The 20,482-nt window shown below is 48.2% G+C and overlaps 1 protein-coding gene across 3 annotated transcripts in view; it reads right to left on the reverse strand.

Annotated features, from left to right (window-relative positions):
- The window catches only part of ULK3 (unc-51 like kinase 3), a 109,852-nt gene that overhangs the window by 12,653 nt on the left and 76,717 nt on the right, over positions 1-20,482 (reverse strand). For all 3 annotated transcript variants that reach the window (XR_015056461.1, XR_015056460.1, XR_015056459.1), the window contains 2 exons: positions 8,883-8,932; positions 8,554-8,649 (listed from right to left, as the gene is read on the reverse strand). The gene's annotated coding sequence lies outside the window, so the exon portion shown is untranslated. The remainder of the gene's footprint in view (positions 1-8,553; positions 8,650-8,882; positions 8,933-20,482) is intronic.

A 20,482-nucleotide genomic window follows, 5' to 3' on the forward strand; every position in this document is an offset into this window, starting at 1 on the left:
GCCGATGAACATCGAAGCCAGTACACCATGGAAAAAAAAAATCACAGAATCGTCGGACAACATCCATAGATGAAAATATAAATAAATGAAAAAAATGAGGTGAGTGACCCGAGACACTGGTGAAGCATAGTGATTTTGTGTGCAACAACGGAGCCGATACACCAGGAAAAATCACAGAACCATCAGAAAATATCCGTAAATGAAAACATAAATGAAATAAATATATGGAAAAAAATAAATGAAAAATCAAATACAGGTGAGTAGTGTAGTAGATAGCACAAAAATCGTGCAAATTATGATACAAGCATCAAATTTGGCATTTCTGTTCTGCGGGCTTTCTGATCAAATCTGCCCGATTGGCAAATTTGAAAATCCAAATTTTGAAAAATTTTAAGAAAAAAAAAAAAACTTCAAAAAAATTTGAAGTCACAGCTGGCTGAAATTCTTGAAGCGCAAGTGAACATCCCAGACAGAGAACCAAGGGGAGATGCAGTCATCATTGATGGCTCAGCACTTATCAATGCCCTACCTCCACGCACTTCAAAGATATTTGATGACTATAAAAATATAGGAGACATCATCCCAAAGGTGGAATCCTATGGTGCCAGGTACGAGAGGGTGGGTGATGTGTTTGATTTGTACAAGAAGTCAAGTCTGAAGTCCAAGGCAAGGCCGAAAAGGGGGCAAGGAATCAGAAGAAGAGTGACAGGAACCAGTAAGACCCCAAGTAACTGGAGAAACTTTCTTCGGGATGACGGCAACAAGACTGAGCTGTTTCACTTCCTTGCGGAAAAGATGTGTGAAGCACAGACGACAAGCACAGTCATTGTCACAAAAGGAGAAGATGCCATTAGCAACACAAGGAAGTCACTGGATGCTGTGTCTCCATGTTGTCATGAAGAAGCTGACACTCGAATATTTGTACATGCCAGGGATGCAACGACGGATGGTAGCAAGTCCATTATCATTAAGGCTAATTGACACGGACGTACTAGTCATAGCAATATCTGTACTGCCATCCTTACAGGAACTAGGTCTTGAGAACATGTGGATTGCCTTTGGCCAAGGAGCCAAGGCACGATGGATTCCAGTCCATGAGGTAGTTTCTGCAATAGGGCCTGAGAAAGCTAGAGGGATCCCATACTTCCATGTGTTCACTGGATGTGAAGTCGTGTCTGCCTTCCGCGGTAAAGGGAAGAAAATTGCATGGGAGACTTGGAACGTCTTTTGATGATGTTTCTGAAACATTCACCAATCTCAGCCAGCATCCAACATTGATTCGTGATCTTGACTTTTTTGAAGTTTTTCTTTTTTCTCAAATTTTTCTAAATTTGGATTTTCAAATGGCCAATCAGGCAGATTTGATTAGAATCCCCTGGAGAACAAATGTGCCAACTTTGATGCTTGTATCATCATTTGCACGATTCCTCTCAAAAATTGCTGTTATCTGCCCCACTAGAGTGACCCGAGACAATGGGGAAGCACGGTTCGTATGCTTACACATCATGTCGTGTCAGCATACCCCGCTAGTATAAACTGTATATAAAAATGGAAAGTATATATATATATTCAGTGGAGTAACAATTAGTGCATCTGCTCTAAGTCTGGGAGGTCAGCGGTTTTAACCTGAACCTGGACGAGTCATACCAAAGACTTTTAAAATGTTTTGTGCTGCTTCCTTGGTCAATGCTCAGTGTTTTAAAAGGAAAGAGCACACACAAACAACCTTAGGTTGGAAATCATTTCAAGGTTTTGATGGGCCTAATAGCCTCCTGCTTTAAAGTTCCTCATCAGGAAACTCAAGTTCCTGCAGCAGTTTTTTGGCCTGGAGTCATGCTGTGTGGTTTGCCATCCTTCTCCCAGCAGTTGTTCGGACAGGTGTTTGGAACTTCGCCGTGGTGCTAGTGATAGCTCGCTTCCTCTTCAGGAAGGACACTGTGTGATGTTTCATGTCCAACAACTAATGCTGGCAAAGGGATACCCAGTTGAATGTCTACCTGATACACGACATGGCCAAAAGTAAATGGAAACCTGCTCATCCAATATCTCATTCCATACTCGTGGGCATTAATATGGAGTTGGTCCCCCATTTGTTGCTATAACAGCCTCCAATCTTCTGGGAAGGCTTTCCATTATATGTTGGAATAATGCTGCGGGGATTTGCTTCCAATCAGCCATAAGAACATGAGAGAGGTCGGGCACTGATGTTGGGCGATTAGGTCTGGCTCACAGTCGGCGTTCCAATTCATCCCAAAGGTGTTCGATAGGGTTGAGGTCAGGGCTCTGTGCAGGTCAGTCAAGTTCCTCCACACCAATCTTGACAAACCATTCTGTATGGACCTCGCTTTGTGCATAGGGGCATTGTCATGCTGAAACAGGAAAGGGCCTTCCGCAAGATGTTGCCACAAAGTTGGAAGCCCAGAATCGTCTCGAATGTCATTGTATGATGTCGTGTTAAGATTTCCCTTCACTGGAACTAAGGGGCCAAGACCGAACCATGAAAAACAGCCCCAGACCATTATTCCTCCTCCACCAAACTTTACAGTTGGCACTATTCATTCGGGCAGGTAGCGTTCTCCTGGCATCCGCCAAACCCAGATTCGTCCGTCGGACTGCCAGATGGTGAAGCGTGATTCATCACTCCAGAGAACGCATTTCCACTGCTCCAGAGTCCAATGGGGGTGAACTTTACACCACTCCAGCTGACGCTTGGCATTTCGCATGGTGATCTTAGGCTTGTGTGCAGCTGCTCGGCCATGGAAACCCATTTCTCGCCAAACAGTTCTTGTGCTGATGTTGCTTCCAGAGTCAATTTGGAACTCGATATTGAGTGTTGCAACCGAAGACAGACGATTTTTCCACTCTATGCACTTCAGCACTCAGCGATCCCGTTCTGTGAGCTTGTGTGGCCAATCACTTCACAGCCGAGCTGTTGTTGCTCCTAGACGTTTCCACTACACAATAACAGCACTTACAGTTGACCGGGGCAGCTCTAGCAGGGCAGAAATTTGACGAACTGACTTGTTGGAAAGGTGGTATCCTATGACGGTGCCATGTTGAAAGTCACTGAGCTCTTCAGTACGGCCCATTCTACTGCCAATGTTTGTCTATGGAGATTGCATGGCTGTGTACTTCATTTTATACACCTGTCAGCAACGGGTGTGGCTGAAATAGCCGAATCCATGAATTAAAAGGGGTGTCCGCATACTTTTGGCCACATAATGTACGTGCTGCTTCCACCTGACACGGCACACACATTGATGAATCACCCTGCCTGTGAAACACTGGGATGCCAATTTATCACTGGGTCAGGATTCAAACCCAGGCTGGATGGCTTTGAGGCAAGTATGTATACCACTGGAGTCTAGACCATCCTGTCAGTCCAACTCAAGTGGACAAATAAGTGAATAGAAACACAAACACAAAGGCCACTAAAGCAGGTGGCAGATGGAGTACTCAAGTTGTTTTCATCGAAAATTTAAAAAAAACAAATTTTTATCACACAATTGATGCATTTGTAAAGGTGATCTACCTGTAATCTACCTGTAATCAGCAGGTGAAAAGCTGTTCTCATGTATTTTGGAACTTACAAAACTGTCGGTTCTGTCCAAAGGTTGTGCTGGTAACGTTGGTTGTTGTTTGACTCAATGATGCTGCAAGTCGGGCATGAAAGGATGAGTATTGTATTGTAAACTGTTTGTTATAGAACGTTTTCACAACTTACACGTTTCTTTTTTCAACAAAGGAAGCAAAGGGCTACTGAGAAAGCATTTAACCAAACCAACGTCAACTGAACGAAAGCAGCTGAATCGCGGCCATCCTTCCTGCAGCCTTTCAATATCCGTGCCTCTGGCAATGGCTCGCCAAAGCCTTCTATTCCAACTTCCCTGGGATAATATTTGTATATACTATCCTCCAAGCACCGGCTACACTCCATCCCAGCTGTGCAGCCTGCAGGGACAGTATGGGTGCTGAATATCGAAAAATCAGGGCAAGCATTAGAAATCGCATTTCAAACAATCCAATTTTGCACGGTATGTCTTTGAGGTTGGCAATGTTATTGGAATGGATTGCGGCAAGCTTTCTCGCAACAAAACATCAAGTGCCTCTGGTGGTTGTGCAAGACTTCAAAATAGATTATGAAAGACAACTTCGAATGATTTCGTTTGTTCAAAAAGGGCTTGTTAATCCAAACTTATGCTTTCTTACAAAGTACACTTTTCTACTGAGGTTAACTCCAGTACGGTAGTAGAATTAGGGTTAACTTCAGTACAGAACTCACCCCCCTTCCTCCGAACCATAAATAAATATTTCTGCACAAGTAAAACTCAGCAGGGATGGCAAGTCTTTTTCCAAACAGTCACACTTTTTAACCAGCGATGTACGTTTCCCAATGGGAATGGAACTGAACTCGTGTTTTGAACTCTGAAACTTTGTTAAAATAGAAAAACTTTTCGACTCCGAATCAAACATTGATAAACTGCAATAGGTTTTTTTTTTTTTTTAGGGAATCACTACAATCATCTTGAAGGGTTGGCTATCTGTTAACTACCTTGTTTAAAAAAAATTCAACTTTGTGTTATAATTATTCAACTAACTGCTGTGTGCAGAACCAAAATGGTTTGGTTGTTACTATGGTTATGTTACCTTCAACAACAATTTCATGTACTTGCAGAAGGAAACACAAGGACATAACCAGTGATGTGTATACATTATATGTATACACACACACACACACACACACACACACACACACACACACACACACACACACACACACACACACACACACACACACACACACACACACACACACACACACACACACACACACACACACACACACAGTCAAGATCGGGTTATTTATACTTTATTTAAACACCAAGAAGAAAATTTAAACTCAGGAGTGCAACACGGTAATGATGGGCCAAATTACCTCGGATCCTTGTTACCTCCGCCGCCGAAGGTGAAGGAGATTATGTTTTCACCCCTCTTTGTTGGGTCGCCGAAATAGGTGACCCTAATTGTCAGTAATTCTGTCTGTTTGTTCGTTTGTCATCAGCATAATTGGTAGTAAACGTGGGCGGATTTTGACCAAACTCGGGTGGTAGGTACATCTTATGACCTCGTGCTTTGTAAATTGTGATGGATGCTCGGGACTCTTTGGTTCCCGAGCAACAGCCGAAAAACCTTCAAAATCGGTACCATTCACGCGAAATCAATTCCAAAAGCCATTATCCCACGTAGGCTTATGAAATTTGGCATGCATCATCTTCAGGTGATGCTGTACCAAATATATTCCCGTTTTTGTGATAGATGGAATACTTTACCCGCACCACCCCCTACAAATGGGGTATGCCTGAAAATTGGCCAAAATTGAAGGCCCCTAGCGACCAGGTGAGTGCATTGATCCTAATGAAACTGCAGGTTCATGGTACTCTATAAGTACTACAACTTTGCCTCAGGACATATTGACCGATATTGCTTAGGTCAAGGGTCAAAGGGCAAAAATCGATAATATGCGAGAGCTGGAGGTGCCTTCGTGCCAAATGCTACTCCTCCTAGGGTTATGGTCAGATGGTCATCAAAATTCACACTAATCATCTGGAATACATTGTGCACAAACGATCGAGCCGGATTTTCGATTTATATCTTTGTTCACCCACAGCACCCCCTCGAACTTTGGGGATTTCCGATATCAAACCGCATTTTCGGTACTTTTCATTCAAATGGATACCGAGTAGTTATCAGTAGATGGAACTCGATGAGATTTGATATGCATAATCTTAAGGTGATTCTCTATCCGCTATATGACATCCATTTTGTTCTACATCTTATAGTTTCCAAATGGTAACCCTCTCAACTTGGGTGTCCGAGGGCCATTGAGCATTCCCCCTGAAAATTCAAAGTACACTAGCTCCAAGATGGTTGAACCGAATCAAATGAATCTTTACATGCTTATAGACCATAATGAGCACGACAACTTTGTTCATTTGCATAATGACCTATCTCGAGTAGGTCAGGGGTCAAAGGTCAATAAGTGCATTTTCCATGCGAAATTACCATTCAAGGCACCCTTGCTCCTACACGGATTAACCGATACGAATGAAAGTTCATAGGTACATAGTAATCAATGAGTACTACAACTTTGCTTCAGGACATATTGACCTATCTCGGCTAGGTCAGGGGTCAAAGGTCAATAAGTGCATTTTTCATGCGAAATTACCATTCCAGGCACCCTTGCTCCTACACGGATTAACCGATACGAATGAAAGTTCATAGGTACATAGTACTCAATGAGTACAACAACTTTGCTTCAGGACATATTGACCTATCTCGGCTAGGTCAGGGGTCAAAGGTCAATGAGTGCATTTTTCGGCCAAAATGACCATTCAAAGCCCCCTTGCTCATACACGGGTTAACCGATTCGATTGCAATTTCGTAAGTACTTAGTACTCGATTAATTCAGATCAGGGGTCAAAGGTCATCGGATGCTCGGCGACCCATGGCCGCCTTCCGGTTTGTCTGTTTGTTTGTTTGTGCGCAGGATATCTCAAAAAAGTTGTGGACTGATTCGGATGAAACTTGGTGGACAAGTTGGGTGTGTGTGACAAGGAAGAATGGATTTGATTTTGGTGAAGATCTGAATCCGGATCTGGATACGATATTTATTTAATTTCTAAAGTGATTCTTCACCATTGAGTGATGGGGCCAAAAACGACATAGTACTGCATAGCATGATATTTCAAAAATGTATTGGGCCCGATATGTTCTCGTGAATCAGGCAGTACGTGGCGGAGGTATGCGCTCTACCGAGTGTACTTCTAGTTTCAAGTCAAACAGGATTGTGCGACCACAAGTTGCACTCAATGTTGTCCCATCGAAACTGTGGACCCTTTGTGTATCAATTTCCATTCGACATATGTAATAAAATAAAAATACAATTGCTTTGATTCCTCGCAAAACATCTGAGCTAACACTAATATTGTTACATAATCATAAAAACATGATGCCAAACACTGTGAAAACAATATTTTGTAGGGTTTTTAAAACATAAGAACGTAATCGAGTCACATTCGTTATATAACATTTTTTTTAAGGTATCATTTTACAAAATAACATCATAAACATGGAAAGGTTTAGAAAACATTTTAAGTATGCAAGGTTTTCTGATAATGTTTGCATGATGTTTTAAAAACCATACAAAATAATGTTTTCATAACATTTGGCTTCAACCTTTTTCAAATGTTGTGAAAATGTTTTTTGTTACCTGCGGTTGGTCGTTGAACGGGAGATATAATCCAAGCTCGCCATTTCCCCCACGGGCCCGTGCAATACAAGATGCTCAATCGCCTAAAGTGCCGTCATGTCATGTTTTTACATCTATCTATAATTCCAGCAATGTGTGTGTGTGTGTGTGTGTGTGTGTGTGTGTGTGTGTGTGTGTGTGTGTGTGTGTGTGTGTGTGTGTGTGTGTGTGACCGCTGTTTCTCAACAACCACTGGTCCGATCTAATTGAAACTTGCCAGGTATATTGCTGGGGACCTGAGGATGTGCCTTTTCAAGGTTTGATATTAATCGGACAAACGGTTCCCAAGTTATGGCCATTTATTTACCAACCAATGACAAGACACGTTGCTGCGTAGGCATGGCTGATGGGGAAAGGGCGCCATTTAGTGACCGTGGCGGAGGAGTGACAATGGTCAATGGCAGCGAATGTCATGGCAAGCAAAGACAGGGAAGTAAACTTTATTTTAATTTTGATTTTAATTAACTCTGTGTGTGTATCACAGCAGTTGTTACTTCAATGCAAGCGATAATTCGTGGAATGCGTGGGAACATTCCGTACGGGCACGCACCACTTCCGGATAGTGATGACTTACTGTATTCTAATAATTTATCAATTTCTTATGCGCATTTATAGATAAACACAATGCCCCAATCCAGTCATCATTTACGAGAGCGAAGGAACGGCTGTGTGGTTGTTTGAAAGTGTTTTTTTTTTTATAGTTTTTTTTGGTTTGCACGTACGGCCATACATGTATGTCCACGCACGTACTGGCACGCAAGAGCGAAGGAACGGCATGTGTGGTTGTTTCTAGCACGCGGTTTGAAAGTTTTATTTTTTTTTTGCATGTATGGCCACGCACGTACGGGCACGTACTAGTTAACTTAATTAAGAATGGAAAGTTTTTATTGTGATGTTGACCTTCCACGGGTGAAAATAATGTGGTACATTAAATTTCAAGGAAATTAGCTTCGGGGTTTGGTAATGTGAAAGAAACAGACAAAAAAAAACTCATATATTGTTGCGGTCTCGGGGCTCGAACCAACTACGAGGGGGAAATCCCCAGTTTCTCTTGAACTCACCCAGACCTGAGGCCACCGGGAGCAAATAACTTCACCCCACGGTGGGTTGTGACAAAACTATGACGCAACTCTGAATGCCAATCGAGTGACCATGAGTCCCAGTATATCTGTCGAACAGCCATTTAACTGGAAGTCCCATGACCTCCCGACCAGGAAACGCACCCTCGGAAATGTGCTACTTACCTTATCTGGGTGATCTTGTATGTGGCCGAGCTGCACCGCTAGCACACGCTGGACTTTGCAAACCGAATCGTCAGGAATCTCAACCTCCCAAGCTATCTACGTGCGGACAGTGCGAGATCAATGGTGGAAAAGATGGATACGGACAGATCGGAAATGGATTCAACAAGAATAGATTTATTTACACAAGTGGGGGAGCAGGAAAAAAAAAAGGGGGGAGTAGGAACTTAAGGATTTAAATGGCATGTGAAGAAATAAGGGTTAAGCAATTTGCATAGCATTGATATCAGAGAAAGAGAAAAGACACAGAGCAAACTTAACAAGCACCTTACCTTCCACGAACACAGTACGTGGGCCCGGCATCCACAACCACAATTCAACGCTGAGGGAGAGAAGTGGGAAGAAAGACTGAGGTGTCTCGGGTGCGTGGAGAAGAGTGACGTGCAATCTTGTGTGTACTGTGAGTGTATTTGAAAAGGAAAACTGTGAAAGGTGCAGCAGAAAAGATGAAGATGATAGAAAAGATCATCGCTCCATGAAGATGACATCCATAAACTTGAAACTTTGTATGCATGTGAAGGAGATCCCCAAGGGTGTGCAGCTGTGATTGATTGTTTTAATTCGGTTGTTTTTTTTTTTAATTGCTTGCTTTCCCCATTACTCGGGACAGTTACTTTTGCTGGTACAATCATCAGGTCAGGTATGGGAGCATGTGCCAGAACAGCGCGTCGCTGCGTCCATTTTCTGCCGGTACTCCAGGGGCCTCCGTCTGGCCATCCCCCAGGCAGATGCCAGGCCCATCCCCATCTCCTTGAGATGATGGTCAACCTGCTGCAACCACGAGGGACGTGGTCGTGGTACAATCATACCACGGTTTATATCGCCTCTTCTTATGTATTTATATCACCTTCTTCGTATCTAATCGCCACAGATTAGATCTGTGACTTGAGACAGGTATCATGTAAACCTGTACTAACCTGTTCCATGGTTGGGTTGTCGTCAACTAAACTGTCTCCCCCACCAGGTTTTCTGGTGAGGAGGGTGTTTGGATATGGACACCAAGCAGGATTAAAAACAAAACCTGTCAAAGGGCGGAGGAGCTTCTTGTGTGCCAACAGCCATCCATATCGAGTGCCCAACTGTGTCTGCGGACGTCCTCCTGCAGTTGTGTTACTTTTTTTTAGGAGGTTAGTGGCAGGATTTGCACTCCGGCCACCGTAAAACCCTTCGTACCGCAAAACACAAAAACGCAAAGAAATCTGAAAACCCACTCCATGGGAGTACCTCCTGTGCAGCTTCCCTTCGCAGGGCAGCTCACCGGATGACGGGATTGGGATGACGGGATGACAGCAAAGCCTTCGGGACCCCCAATTTTTGATGATATGAGGGTAACGATGGGGTACCATTCCCGGGTCAGATTGCAGGAGAGTGTGTCGGAGTGGTGCTGAGGTGTCGTCCACCAGACGGCGGTCTCCTTGGGTTAACCTAAGGCGGTCCCTTCGGGTGGGTGCCTGAAATGTCCTATCCCTAAGAGAGGATGATCACCTGTCTCTGTTATCATCTGAGCACAAGCGTTTGGACATCAGTATTGCAGCACTCTCTGAGGTTCAGAGACCGGATTGCGGCGAGATAATGGTGGGTGGTTACACCGACTATTGGTCTGGTCGCTCGGATGGTTACCATACCCAAGGAGTTGCTGTAGCTGTGTCCAATAAACTAACTACAATGATAATTGAGGTAACACCGGTCAACGAGTGTATTATGAGACTAAGGATTCGTCACTCCTTCGGTGTCATTTCCCTGGTCTCTGTTTCTGCTCCGACTGAAGCGAGTGATCTCACCGTGAAGGGCACATTCGATGACACGCTGGAGTCTGTGGTTGATCAGTGCCCCAGACGAGATACACTTCTAGTCTTTGGGAATTTCAATGCATCGACTGGAACTGATAGGGATGGTTATGAGACGTGTATTGGTCCCCATGGGTCTGGAACTGAACCTGAATATCACTAAGTTCCTTGACTAACTTAGTTCCTATCACTAAGTTCCTTGATAAGAAGTCATGGACTTAGGGTGGCTGGTTCATGGTTTCAGCACCCACAAGCTCATCGTTAGACTTGGTATTCCAATGCTGGCGGTGTGGCAAAGGAGATTGACAATGTCCTCGTTGATGGTCGCTGGAGGATGATCCAGATCTGCAGGGTCTACCGGAGTGCTCAGTTCCTCAATACTGACCACCGGCTTGTTATAACAACTCTGAAGTTGCACCTTAAATCCAGGAGAATGGTACCATCCCAGCCTAGGCTGGATGTTGGCAAGCTCAAGGATGAGAGGGCAGCTGAGGAGTTTGCAAACAAGCTGAGTGGAGATTTGGGGGGTCTGGGTGCTTTGGGAGGTCCTGAAGAGTTGTGGAGTGCCTTCAAGACCACCGTCCTTGATGTTGCCGATGGATGTCTTGGAACTCACCACAGGGCAAAGAAGAATTTTGTCTCTCAAGGGACACTGGATAGCATTGTCCAGAGTCACAGGGCTAGGCTGAATGGCAGAGCTGAGCTGTTCAGGGAGCTGAGGAGTAAAACTGTACGTGCACTAAGGGTAGACAAGGAGGCCTATGTGTGAGGAATCTGTGAGGGGGTAGAGCATCACCTGTGGTCAAGTGATTCTTGTTCTGCTTCCATGGGAATTCGCACATTGTGTTCATCCAAGCCCGTCCCTCGGTGTACTGCAGTGAGAGCAGAAGGTGGGAGGCTCTTGACAGGGGAGACCGAAGTGAAGGCCCGCTGGGCCGGTTACTTTGAATGGTTGTACCAGGCTGATCCCCCAGCTGTCGAGTTGGATGTCAGGGGTGTTACAATCCATGTTGCTGACCCTCCAATCAACTGTGGTCCACCTTCGCTTGTGGAAACACAGGCTGCGGTGAACCAGTTGAAACGGGGCAAAGCTCCAGGGATCTGTAGCATCCATGCTGAACTTCTCAAGGCTGGTGGAGATGCTGCACTCATGTCATTGCAAGCAGTTCTGTGCTCTGCCTGGAACACAGGCATCATCCCAACTGACTGGAAGAGGGGCCTTGTTGTCCCTCTCTGGAAAGGGAATGGTGATCGCCAAGACTGCAACAACTACCGAGGGGTGACGCTTCTCTCAGTGCCGGCCAAGGTCTTTGCTCGGACAATTCTTGATAGGGTTCGCCATCATCTGCTTGAGCACCAGCATCTAGAGCAGTCAGGCTTTACACCAAAGAGATCAAGGATTGACCGCATCCTGCTCTTCGGGTCCTCACCGAATGCAGACGAGAGTTTCGGCAGGGGCTGCTTGCAGCCTATGTTGATCTCTGTAAAGCGTTTGATTCAGTGAATCGGGATGTCCTCTGGAGGATTATTAGTCTTCGTGGGGTGCCACCAAAACTGATCGATCTGATGTCTGAACTCCACTGTGGTACTGAGAGTGCTGTGAGATGTGGTGGTACCATCTCTGACTTATTTCCAGTTGTGACTGGAGTTCGTCAGCGGTGTGTACTTGCCCCCACACTTTTCAGCACTTGTACAGCCTGGATTCTAGGGATGATGATGGAGAGATCAAGCTGGGGTGCATCGTTTGCGAATGTCAAGATCTCTGACCTTGATTTCGCTGATGATGCATTCATCTTTGCGGAGACTTTAGATATCCTTTTGGGGGCCCCCGAGGTGCTGAATGAGGAGTTGGAGCCACTGGGATTACTATTTTCCTGGGTCAAAACTAAGATCCAGGCTTTCAATGACATCTTGGTTGCTGTTGTGCTGTCTGTGCCTGTTTGTGGTGAGGATGTTGAGGTCATGGAGAGATTCACTTACCTCGGCAGTGATATTCATGTCTCTGCCGGCTGTGAGTCAGAGGTCAAAAGACGTCTGGGTCGAGCCTGGGGAGTCATGGATTCACTGGATAATGGGGTGTGGCGCTGCCGGTACCTGTGCGGGAGGACGAAAGTCCGAGTCTTCAGGTCCTTGGTGCATCCAGTCTAGTTCTATGGATGTGAGACTTGAACTCTGACCAAGGATCTGAGATGGAGACTTAATTCCTTTGGTACCAGGTGTCTTAGGAGAATCCTTGGCTATCGCTGGTCGGACTTTGTGTCCAACGAGCGGTTGATGAGAGAGACTCAAATGAGATTTGTTACCTGCATAGTCCGTGAGCGTCAGCTGCGGTTGTTGGGACATGTGACTCGCTTTCCTGACACTGATCCTGCTCACCAGATTGTCTCAGCGAGGGAGTCTCGTGAGTGGAGGAGGCCAATGGGCCGACCACGTGCCTCGTGGTTGCAGCAGGTTGATCAGCATCTCAAGGAGATTGGGATGGGCCAGGCATCTGCCTGGGGGATGGCCAGACAGAGGCCCCTGGAGTACCGGCGGAAAGTGGATGCAGCGACGCGCTGCTCTGGCGCATGCTCCCATACCTGACCTGACCTGACCTGACTTTCTTATGTAGTTTCACAAATACGTTGTCACGTTATTAATACCACTTCTCGACATTCATCATCACAACTTACACTTCCATCGTTTTAAAAACCATACCTTTAATTCTCTGGGGTTTTCAGAATTTACAAAATTGATAAAGACGCCAGAATACATCACTAAGTACCAAATCAGTACAGCGCAAAATCGCCAAAAGAACAACTGTACTTTGCTTCACACAAAGAAATGTACTGTGCTGGAGGTTGCCAAAGAGGCATTGTAAAAGTATTACCTTAGAAATGAAATTCGATGTTATTCTTCGAATGGATGCTGGCAAATGTGCCCTTGATGTTGCTGGGTTATTAAGTTCTTCTCCGATCGATAAAGATGTGCACATTAATTTGAGGAAGAAAACGTACCTTCCAAATGTGACCGCTTCAGGAAGAGGTCTATTTTTATTTAAATATTTCTGGTAATTTTGTTTTTTTTTGTAATACGTATGTAAACTTGAATATAACTGTCAATCAAAAAAGGGTATCATCATGGGTAAAAAGTGAAATATAAAACCTAAAGTGATGATGTTAGGAATGCATCACCACCATCACTCACCCCCACCCCGTACCCCCCCCCCACTCCTCCATTCCATTGAGAAAAACTGATTTGGTTTTTGTCGCTTCGATATTTTTTTTTCAGGAACGCATCCCTAATGTAAATTGCGTCTTGCAGTAGATATAGTGCATATATAGATATATAGAGATGTATGAAAAAGAAAGGAGCACTCAAATCTCTCAACTGTGAATGGAGAGAATAACCAATTAGCTCTCACCTAATCAATTAAACCCAGGTGGCTAGGATTTTATAAATAAATTGACGAGTCCCATGCTCTTCGAGCATAAAGCAACCAAGAAAGGCGACGATGGTAAGCCCTTTGCTGTTTCAAACCCTTTCCAGAGTTCCTCCACAGCTGCAAAGACATTCACAGATAGTACACATGAGAATCACAATGCCACACACCCCCTCTGCTGCCGGACCGGTTTCATCACTTGGCGAATCATCAGCGACAGCACAGATAGAAACATGCACCACTGTCTTTACATAGCTGTGGAGAAACTCTGGGAAGGGTCTGAAACAGCAAGGGGCTTACCTTGCGTAGCCTTTCATGGTTGCTTTATGCAGCTTCCTCGGCTCGAAGAGCATGGGAGGAGTCCAATATATATATATATATATATATATATATATATATATATATATATATATATATATATATATATATATATATATATATATATATATATATATATATATATATATATATATATATTGTTGTGGTTACCAAATTCGCAAACCACCATTCAGGTCCCTTAGGTGAGATATCTCGGTAAGTACATGTGTAGTTAGGCCCAAACCCGTTGTCTAGTGGGAATACATGTCATTTATGCGTGCTGCGACTCTTCAGGATAGCCGTTTTTCTTTTACTATCTTTAATTTGGACCAACCGCCATTGTTACCACCACCAGTCACAACATCAACCACCAACCACAACGCCGCTTCACCACAACCGCCACGACCTTCACGTCACACCTCGCAACCGTCGCATCGCCACCGTTCTTGCGCCGCTTGTGGGTACCGGTGTTGGACTCGTGCAGGGCGCGCGCCGAACAGCGTGTACAAAATCACGGATTTTGTGCTTCAAAAACGGATCAAAAACGACACACGCCCACTTTTTGCCGTCCAATCGGTGAGCGAGGGGCGGGTGGCCCCGCCCCAGGGCGTTGGAGGGCGATCGATATATGCAAATTTATGGATCAAAAAGCATTCACGCCCACTTTTTCTCGGGCCAATGGGGAGCGAGGTGAAAGGTCGAAGGGAGGGGGTCAAAGATGAGAGGGCGAAGCCACGGGGCTGATATAAGCGACCGTGTTCGTCAGTCCAGTGAGTAGTAGAGTCGAGAAAAAAACAGAGTCAAGACTTCGCGGGCGGTGGAGTTGGCAAGAAGGAGCTGGTCGTCGTCGTGTGCGTTGGAGTCGGAGCGGAGGGGACGGAGCTGTGGAGAGGCGGCGAGGGCAGACGAGGGGGTGCTCGCGTCGTGCAGGGAGCTGCACCCCAGGGAGGCCGACAGCGCGAGGTGGAGACGCTCGTCGCGGGACAATAAAAATCCTCTTTTCCCCGAGCATCAGCAACCCCCTCCTGTTTCCCCCCGCGCTGAGATAGTGCGACCAAGGGGGCCCCTTTCCCACCCCCTACCAGACACTGTCCGCGAGGCCCGCGGAGTTGAGGCACCATCGCCGCTCCGCGTCTCATCACCAGACGGGTAGGCCCGACCCGGTCTCGGCCTCAGGCCCGCCTCATCTTTGAGGGTATTCTTTTCCTTGGTTTTGGGTATGTGTTGTCGGCGCCGTCTGTGAAGTAAAATTGTATAAGTGTTGCCGTGTGCTCGCGTAATCGGTAGTAGATCTGCATTGTCGCATTTGCTTTTTGTGTAAATTACATTGTGTTTTTCTTTTCTGTGTGCTTTTGGTGGAATTGAATATGTGTGCTTTCCGTTCATCGCGAATAAATGTGCTTTGTGTTGAACTGTTTCCCGCTTCGCTTCGTCATTTCTTTCATTGAATCCTCATCTTGCTTCACGTAAAGGGTTGGTCATGGGCTGAATACGCCCGATAATTAATCGAACCGTCGAGACCGACGATAACACCGCTCGGTTATCCCGATAGTACGGAACGGGTCGCTTAAGTGGCCCGTGTCCGAAGTCGACCTGCGGCGAGGTGCGATCGCCCGGTCTACCCTCCGTGTGGGTACTTAGGTAGGTCGAATTTGGCGAGCAACCCTATCCCACGCGGGGGCCGATTGGCTCGATCGCGGTGAGACCGAAAGGTCCACCCGTGACTGGTTCCCGGCGTTAGTCCGAGAGGGTCACGACTGGATTGTCCGTCCGGTGGGCGACGTGCCGCGATTCGAGTTACGTGGCCGTCAGCACGCCGGCGGGCGCGAATCCGTAACACTGGTGTCAGGAGTGGGATACAAATTCATCGCCCTCCTCGCGGCACTGGTATCGGAGAACAGGAAAACGGGCTCTCCTGTCTCCGGCTAAATTCACGGGAATCGGTCCAGGGGTGAGAGAAGCGACCCCCGATTCCCTCCAAATTACGAGCGAGCGAAATTAACCCTTTAAGAGAAGCAAGATGGCGTCTCAAGGCGAGCGGGAGCCGGGGGTATTAGAAATGGATGTAGAATGTGTAGAATCCATGGTCCAGGATGGAATCCCCGAGCAGGAAATGTTGATTGTGCAGGAACACGGACTCGCCCAACTGAACCCAGAGCCCGAAATGGGTGCGGCAGCGGCCGCAGTGTATGACACCTCCCCCCCCCTCTCCACCAAAACCCTTCCCCAACCCTTGCCGAAACGGCTCAGCTGAGTGCATCCGACATGGCCCAGCTATGCGCCATGCTGGCGGCAATGACAGCAAGGATGGATGCAAATACAAACGAAATGAAAGGCATGAACGAAAAGATGAATGCGGAAATGATCGAAAAGATGGATACAAACACAAATGAAATGAAAAACGAAATGAAAGGCATGAACGAAAAGATGGATACAAACACAAATGAAATGAAAAACGAAATGAACAAGCAAATAAAAGGAATGGAAGCAAACATGAAGGAAGAAATGAAAGAGCTACGGGGTGAGACGCAGAACATGGGCCGATGCCTGCAGGCGGGCATGAAGGCCGTGACCAGGGAGCTGGGAATGGCGACTCCACGTGTGGAAGCAAACGAGCTGGAAGGGGGTGCAACGGCTGACAGGCCCGCGGTGGAGGCGGGTAAAAAAAGAATTCGGGGGGCGTGTTGGGCGAGGGTCGTGACAGAGGAATCGACGGTGACCAAGAGGGAAAAATTAAATGGGGAGACCAAAACGTGTGAGACGAGACACGAGGTGACGACAACGGAAATAATAGTGGAGACAAGGGAGGTAAAGGGTGAAGAGTTGGCAGTGACGGCAGCCGGGAAGGGAACGATAGAGGAGAGACTGCACGGTGAGGACGGGGTAAGTGACGCACACACACACACGGAGGTAGTGGAGGACAATGGGGGTGAGCTCGCGGACCGTGCAGAGACCCAGTGCGAGCACCTGGATGGCCTGCTCCAGGAACGAGGGGAGGGAGTATGCCCCCTTGAGGCGAGTCACGACCAGGTGAGTTCGGTCGTGCTTTGCGAGGTCGAGGGGAGGAGTGCTGTGGACGGGTGCACGGAGAGCTTGGGGGGTATAGAGGCCCCGGAGACCCTTGTGGGGACACGAATCCCCAGTGTAATTGTCCCTGTGTGTGTGGTGCAAGGTGTGAGTGCGTCCCCGTGTGTGGAAGCGACCCCGTGTGTGAGTGGTGTGGTGGCGATGGTGCCGGAGTGCGTGCTTCCCAGCACGCCGGGTGTGGATGAGGCACCGCGGGTGAGTGCCCCCGCGTGTGTGAGTGAGGCACGGAGTGTGGATGAGGCACCGCGGTTGAGTGCCCCCGCGTGTGTGGATGAGGCACGGAGTGCGAGTGAGGCACCGCGGGTGAGTGCCCCGCACGCGTGAGTGAACGGCCGTGTGCAAGGTCGCTGTGTGCAAGGGAGACCGTGTGTGTGAGAGAGCGGTATGTGAGGGAGATGTCGGTTGGCATGCGGGAGCACGCAGCCGCGTCTCCCGGTGTGAGTTTAATGGTGTGGACTGTGTGCGTCGTAACACGCAGGTGTGCGTGGGTGGAATGGAGGCGACGACGGCGACATGAGAAGAACGAAAGCCGAGTAGCGGCTGTAGTTGTTTCGGGGACCGTGCCGGGTTCACCCAGCAGTGAGCACGCGGTCCGTGCTGTGCAACGCGCGAGACCACCACGTGCTCGCTTGCGAGAGTGAAGTCCCGGTCCGGAAACGCACGCGGTGGATTTGCCGATCCCGCGGACGGACAAAGTTTAGGCAGGATAACGGATTTGGACCGGACGGGTTCTCCACGCGATCGTGTGTGTTAAGCTCCAACGGGCAAAGCACATGTGTTCGCGTGGGGAACCCCTCGAGACGTGGGGCTTGTGTTTTTTTTATGCGCACGGTGACGCCATGGCTGCACGTGGGGTTGGAATCCGGCAGGAGGGGTATCTCTGCCGGATGGTACCGTCCAAGGAGGGACGAGGAACACGTGCAGCTGCATGACGTCACGGGCAGGTGCAAAGTGCGCGAGCTCTGAGTTGCCGCGCAGGTGCTGCGCATGGGAAAAAAAAAACAGTAAGCCTCACTTTCGGGTGCAAAGGATTCCTGGGCAAGGGGTGGAAGACCCCCTTACCCTGAGCACAGGATGGAAACTAGTTAGGGGGAAGGGTTAGCTTAGTTAGACCGGCTCCATGGGGCAGGGGTAAGTCCTCATGGGGCCCATGGAATGGATTAGTTAGAGGGATTGTAGCGAGATTTAGGTTGGGAAATTAATTTTTGGGACATTTGAAGACAGTGACAGACTTGTGGATGTGTAGAGGGGACGTAGTTTAGCTACGTAGTGTTAAAAGGAACGTGCTATAGTTTAAGGGATGACGTGGGAGCACGAGTTAGTGAGGGGATGTAGTTAGAAGAATGGCAGAGTTCAGCGGTGTGTGTGTTGAAGAGTTGGTGAATTGTATGGCATGTGCTTGGTGAGTGAGTGAGGCCAGCGGGTCTGTGTGTGTGGAGTGAATGGGGAATGCATGGTGCGATGAGTGATTGGGGGGAGGAGTGACTCCCGCCCAAGGGACCCCGGGGTCAGAGTAAAGTGAGTTAGCTGGGTTAGTCAAATTGAAAAATGGAGGTTGTTTTGTTGTTGGTGTGAATGTAGGCTCGAAACCCGTTTGGAGGGGTGCAGGAGCCCTGTTGACGGGCTTGGGAGCGTGGCTGCGAAAGGTGAGTATCGCTGAGTGGGTACCCCGGGCACCAGGCGAGTCGGCCGCGGTAGGCCATGGGCCCATGGGGGGCCGGGATAGAGTAGTGGGCACGGGTGCGCCTGCTTGGTGCGGGGGCCCGGGGCGCCATTAGCCGCGTGGGCAGTGTTGTGGGCACAGGTGACCCTCGGAAAGGGGCCCGGGAGGCCGGCCTGCCACGTGTGCGTTTCAGGGGAGGTGCCATGGGAGGCACTCCCCGGTGTTAGGGAGCTGGTAGGCTCAGAGGCAGTGTAGTGCCCGGGGGTGCCATAGCGGGAGATTCGGCAGAGGGTCGTGCCTGCCAAAGGGAGCCACGTGTCCCAGCCAGGAGACCGTGTGAGGGCACGGAGAGAAAATTGGGGGGGCGAGGCCCGAAATTGTGAGGACACCAACACAGGCGACGGGAATCTGGGTTGTTAGAACCAATAGTTTAAGCGAGAGGCGCTTGTTGAAAGCCCCGGGGTAGTTTAACAGTTAAATGGTTAGGGTAGATTAGGAGATGTACCCCTCCGCATCATCCATCCCCTCGCTCTCGTTGTGGGCCGCTGGACCCACTTTGGGTTAGATCGCCGAACTCTGGGGAGGCCATTCTGAGGCTTCGTTGGGCCTCGACACAGGACGTTAGCTCTCCCTTATTCCCCTCCGGGAAGGGAACGTAGGGGTTGGGAGTAGGCTAGGTGACAGGATAGGTTAGCCGAACAAGGACGATAAAGGGGGTTAGGGGACGATTTATAGTGGGGAAGTAAAAAAAAATAAATAAATAAATAAGTGGGGGCTAAATTGGGGTTTGACAAATTAAGGGAGTGGGTATGTACAGTGACAGGCAAAGGCGATAGGTGGGAGGGAGACAGGTAGGTAGGTCCGAGCCCGCCTTCCAAGTGGCCAGCACCACCACACTCCCTCCACCAACCTCCACTGAACGGCAAAGGCTGGCCGGCTTCATCTGCCGGCTGGCTGTTTTTCTTCAAGGCGGAGGCCGGCCAACTTCATCGGCAGCTGTTGTGCTACAAGGCCTGTGCCGGCCAGTTCATCTGCTGGCTGTTTTTCTTCAAGGCCTGTGCCGGCCAGTTCATCTGCGGGCTGTGTTTGCCTGCAGCGGCCTTCTTCTGCGGGCTGTGATTGCCTGCTCACCTTTGCCATGCCATGCCCACTGCCCACGTTCACCAGCCCCGTTCAATTTTTGCTTTGCCCCCCCCCCCTGTTCATTTCCATGTGCGCCATGATCCGCAAGGCAACAGTTTGCAAGCTGCGAGAATGCCCTGTTGGCAGCTACAACACGGGCCTGCAGTGGCGGCCCGTGCACCGTGTTTGTGTTCACCCATCCATTCGTTGTGCTCATTGCGTGTGCCACTTGAGCTGGCACGGAGACTGCGTTGTGCAGCCCATGCACCGTTGTGGTTCACTGCGTTCAGTTCAAAAGGGAAGGCCTTGGACTGCGTGTGAGCAGCCAGCCACGTTCCCTGTCACCTGCATTGTTTGAGCCAGAGACTGCATGCGAGCAGCCTGGCTCCCTGCTAACTGCTTTCTTTTTGCAGAGTTCAATGATCCTGGGCCATGGTTTAGTGTAAAATTTGTAAGTTAAGGTTAAGATGTACT

Source organism: Eptatretus burgeri, chromosome 3, assembly GCF_056783735.1.
Source record: "Eptatretus burgeri isolate ZD-2024b chromosome 3, Ebu_testis_v1, whole genome shotgun sequence".
Taxonomy (NCBI): Eukaryota; Metazoa; Chordata; class Myxini; order Myxiniformes; family Myxinidae; genus Eptatretus; species Eptatretus burgeri.